The sequence below is a fragment of the Macrobrachium rosenbergii genome, chromosome 49, assembly GCF_040412425.1.
Source record: "Macrobrachium rosenbergii isolate ZJJX-2024 chromosome 49, ASM4041242v1, whole genome shotgun sequence".
Classification (NCBI taxonomy): Eukaryota; Metazoa; Arthropoda; class Malacostraca; order Decapoda; family Palaemonidae; genus Macrobrachium; species Macrobrachium rosenbergii.
Window position 1 is genome coordinate 34773606 of NC_089789.1, and position 5786 is coordinate 34779391.

Here is a 5786-nt window from a genome sequence, read left to right on the forward strand (position 1 = left end):
AAACCCTCCCCTATCTGATTTTCCATCTTCATATTCTCCCCCTTCCAGCTTCCTATCCCTTTCTCCCTTCCACCCTTCCCCTGTTCATCCCAAAGCTCCTTTGTTCCCCCCTCCTATCCCTACCTATCCCTCCTCCTTAAGCCTTTCCTCCCATGACCTCTAGGCTAGTAAAGAAACACCAAACACTTATAATTACAGACTAATAACTAACTGATGTTTGAGGGCTGAGTCCCATGATGGGTGGGGGTTGGTGGAAGGACTTCTCTCGCTCTCTCTCTCTCTCTCTCTCTCTCTCTCTCTCTCTCTCTCTCTCTCTCTCTCTCTCTCAGAGAGGATAAGCAGCGGCAGGTGGAGGTTGATGACGTCATAAATCATGGGGGCTGAGGGTGGGACGAAAATTGTGGAATGTTATTTATTCTTATTTATTAGCATACTCTGACGTCATAGGAACAGTGGTCATCGACGATCCAGATATATAATTCTTACATTATTTTTTTTTTATCCAGATTTTGATTTCATTTTCTTTGCAATAATAATTATCAGAAATCACAACACACAAGACAGGATCATCTTCACAACATCCACAAACAGCGGACTTCACTAGATCTTTAACAACAAGAGCAAAGTTTCACAGGTACAAAGTTAAGAGTTATTGAAAGTTGTCATTGTGAGGTAATGTGTTTCACTTATATTCCTTTATCATTAAAATGTCAGAACAAAGATACAAACCTGGCGTTTACTTTGAATAGCACGATGATTACGGAACTTCTCAACTCCCTCACGTGTTTTTTAATGCATTGACAGTACAAGCCAAAATCCGCGTCTAGTAATAATGTCAGAATCATTTTATAGATTGCCGAATCGAGTAAAACTGTCAGAATAAAATGAAAATAAAATAGCCCTTTTCATAGCAAACAGAGTAAATTTCATGAGTTTCCATTCTGCGAAAAACATTCCTTTTCTTTCTATTATAGCGTCAATTCAAGTTTAGAATGTGTCATTATGTCATAACGCGTTCATAACACGTTCAACTAATCATAAAGCTTTCAGGTAATAGATATTTGCTAGTAACTTACACCTCAAGGTGTCATTTGATGAAAGATGCAAATATTACACGTAAATGTTTAACTAACGCCGTTATATTGACGTCATCGACCTCAAATGTTCGCCGCGCTAACCTGTGTGAGATATGGGGACTATATCGGTAATAAAATCTTATTTCATCGATTGACAAGGCGTTTAAGACATAATGTTATCAGCGCATGCAATATTAGTCGACTTAAACTTGTTGGATGGTATTTTTATTTTTATTTCCTTATGTTTATGTTTATTCATGCTGATTCCCTGGTATTTATCTATTTTTGTGTTAATTTCCCTATGCTTGTTTATGTTTAATCATGTTAATAATAATATGTTTATTTATGTCCATATATATTAATATTCTTTTGTTTGTTTGTGTTCATTTATGTTAATTGCCTTATGTTTATTTATGTTAACATCCTTATGTTTATTTATATGTTAATTTCCTTATGTTTATGTGTGTTAATTTCCTTAAGTTTATTTATGTTTATTTCTTATTGTTTATTCATTATTTCCAATGTAAGTTTTGCCATGTTTCTTTTTATGACAATTTCTTTATTTTATATTTTCCTAATTTGACTCCGTCTAGCAACTTGAAAAAAGGTCAATGTTCCATGAACTCCGTTTTCTATGAGTTTTTCTCCATGTGACTTCTCAATTATTCGCGTATCTAAATCTTTTGATTCTAGGCAGGCCTTCATTCATATCATTGGTTATTATAAACAGCCTCCCAAAGGATGTCGTGCAGTTGGAACTTCAGAAGTTCAAACTAGGATGCAATGCATTACTACCCCAATGCAGGTCATCTTGTATTTTAATAATTTATTTAAATTTTTGTTTATTTATTGTTAATTTGTTCATTTATCTGTTTTTCTGATAACTGACCTCCTTTTCTGCATTTCCCATTGCCTACTGTTGCTTCTTTCGAATGAACACCACATTCTCTGGTGGCTTGAATTTCAAGTTAACAGTAATAATAATAATAATAATAATAATAATAATAATAATAATAATAATAATAATAATAATAATAATAATAATAATAATACCTTTAAATGAGTAGTTTGTAGTCATGGTATCAGGTTTCGTTGAACTTAGTGTGAAAGAAGCATTGCTAGCTTTTGACAAGGTTCTTCTTACTTGGTCGCCAGAGGTATGTACAAAAATAAAACAAGGGAAGAAAACGAGGAAATGTTCTCCAAAATTTTAGAAAGCAAAATACCTAAAATACTTCTGAATTTCGCCGGTAACCATTTCTTTATAACTAAATTTATTTTGATTGATTTGTTCATTTATGTAAACTTGCGTCGAAGTCATATATCATTGTGCATCTTTCATTTGCTCTAGAGATACAATTTAGATTGCTTTAAAGATAAAACACAAAGCGAGACACAGCTGTTAACTGATTGGACATACATCCATAAAAGTTTGTAACGATCGTTACTCAGAAGGCCCACACATATTGCTTCACAGCTATATCTATATATATCAATCTGTCTATTATTATATATATATATATATATATATATATATATATATATATATATATATATATATATATATATATATATATATGTATGTATGTTTGTGTTTGTGTGTGTGTGTGTATGTGTTTGAGTACTAAAAGAACAGATTAAAATGTAGACAGCACGATTTCCTACAGCATTTCTCCGTATCCCCACTTCTTTAATAATGTTACTTAAATGCGGCGTACAGTCTCTCTCTCTCCCTCTCCCTCAAGAATGGTGAATGAATATGAAAAGATTTCCCCTCTCCCCTCACTTTATCAAAAGCCATTTCTCCTCTTCCTCCTTACACTTCACCACTTACCTTCCTTTTATATGAAGATATTTCCCCCCTCGCTTCTTTTTCCCTCCTCATTCGCTTTGACCTCTGTTATTCACTGTGTACATTTCAGATTAAAAATTGCTTTTACTTCTGCACCCCTGCTGTGGAGGGAGAAGGGGGTGTTATATCCTCCCCTTGTTCCCCTGGCGTTTGGGGAGGTTCCTTGTCTCCTTGGCTGAGGGAAGGGGGTTGCTACGGTAGGCCCTCCCTCGTGTTTAGGGGTGTTTAGAGGTTGGGGGTGGGAGGAGGGAGGGTAAGGCGTGTGCAAGCACTCAGGTTTAGGTATGGGTTGGGGGTGGTTAGACCAAGAGGGTCCGTGTCTACTTGGGAGGGTTTAGTTTGTAAGGGGAGAGGAGGGGTGGACCATGAGGGGTTCATGTCTACTTTGCGTCCCCCCCCCAACCCCCGACTTTAAAGCCTCTTGGCATGGAGGGGTGAAGGATCAGGAGGGACCTGAAATTATCAGTGGCTCAGTGTATCTATCTATCTATCTATCTATCTATCTATCTATCTATCCCTTGCTTGTGGCTCCTCTCCCTCTTTGCTTGAACAAGAGAGAAAAAAATCGGAACTTTAATTAGAGATGGAGCTTTCAGCATGAGGGTTAAGTGTAATGTTAATTTCATACATCGTTATTTTTTCCGCTTTTCGAAACCGGTTCGCTTTCATCGTGGAGAACTGAATTTATTTTTTATCCACGATTTTTCTCTATCTGGGCGTATTTACTCAGAATGTATTACAGGTGCTATGGTGATTGTGTGTTAATTAGAAATTATAGATTTGTTACAATTTTCCTTTGAATTATTTTATTGCATGTAAAACGGTTGTTTTTCTGCCTTAGAAGTAAGTTTTTTATTTTTCTTCAGTCTTCCTGTACAGCCTGACTAACTATTACTTCACTTGTACGTACTTCATCTTTCTTTTTTAAATTTCTTTATCATGCTGTGCAACCACTCCAACTCCCTCTTTTTACTGTCTTAAACACTGATTGGCCAAAAGTATCCCAGCGCTTGGCTTGACGGCGTAATTTCATAAATCAGATCAGTTGTTTTCGTTAAATATGCACCTCCATGAATATTATTCATTTATTTGAATTTTATCAAGTCTTCAGTATAAGTTAAATCAGTAATTTTTAGTTAATTTCTTAAAAAAACTTTAAAGAGTGGGTTTTATAATCATCTAACTACGTTTCGTTATCGCTGAGAACCTTCAGTGCCAGTTAAATTAATAATATTTTAGTCAGTTTCTTAAAAAAAATAAATAACCTTTTGCAGTGGTTTAATACAATCATCCAACTGTGTTCCTTTATCGTTGAGAACCTTCATTATCAGTTAAATAAGTAATTTTGTAGTTACTTTCTTAAAAAACAAAACCTTCTGCAGTGGGTTTCTAGTTATTTAACTGCATTCCGTTATCGTTGAGGAACATATTATACTGAGTATGCCAGCAGGTGCTCGGAAGCGGAGCCGAGATACCTGGACCCGCGTTCGTCGTCAGGTATAAGCTGTTAGCAGGACGTTACGGCTGCTTAATACCTCTATAACGGCCAGATTCACGGACGATAATCAAGGATGCGGAAGAAAGGTCTGCCCTTTCATTCTTTTTGCATTGTATCCTGTTGTATTGATTAATTGATTGATTTGCTTTTATGCATATATGTATATTATGTGTATATATATAAATATATATAATATATATATATATATATATATATATATATATATATATATATATATATATATATATTAACTTTATCCCATACACAATTGTTCTGTGCATTAGTAGAATTATTAAAAGGACCTCCTTTCAAACTGGATGGTATCTAACGGATACCAAGTTTGAATGAGTCTGAATGAGGTCCTTTAGTAATATATATATATATATATATATATATATATATATATATATATATATATATATATACATTCATAGTTTGAGTGTAAGTTATTCCAGGGTGCACTGTAAGTATAATATTTAATGGTAATGGTTATATTTCAGTCTAGATTTACTGTTCAGTGAAAGTTAATTTTCTTTGCATTGGTCAGTCCCCAACTGTCCGTAACCATCCTTTTTCAAATATAACGTTATTCTTTTATTTCTTGTATTTTAACTGTTTCTTACTATTATTATTCTTTGCTTTGGACCTGAGCCAGCTAGCTACCTGTCCTGAAGATTTTCGTCCAAGTTCAGCGTACCTGAACCTAGAATTCTGTGGCTAAGATCATCGTAAACTTAAATGTGGTATAAATGTTTTGCAATGTTAACAAAGTCTAATGAGCATAATTTATTTTTACCACTCCGGGAAAAAAAAAGAAGAAGTTTCAGTTGACTTCTTGTGCATAATGCAGTACATTTCAATTCACTACAAAGAATTTTACCTTTTCACTGTTGGTGAATCATGAAATTACGTATATATTCTTTTAGAAATCGTTTGTAATTATTCGTCTGTAATAAATCTATGGAGAGTTTTAGCCTGTATTCCATAGTCAAAGCGGTATAATTTTACGCTGATGGTAACAGGCAATTTTTCCTATTTGTATCTGCCTTGAATTAAGAAAATACGTTATATCGATGATACTCCATCTCTTAAAAAATAATTAAATGGATTATGTGTTTGTTGCAACAGCTATAATGGCCTATATAACAAGCTTACGTCATAAATATGATAATCTATATATGTGTGTTACATGAATTTTCCACATGGTCGTTTGATTAAATTGATTCTTCTGATTTTTCTTTCGGTAATTTTTAGGATGATAAAGTTTATATATTTTTTGTAAATTATTACGAGAGGGTCAGGGAATTACGTGTAAATTATTTTTTTATATTTCCGACATTTTACATTCATATCGTATTTT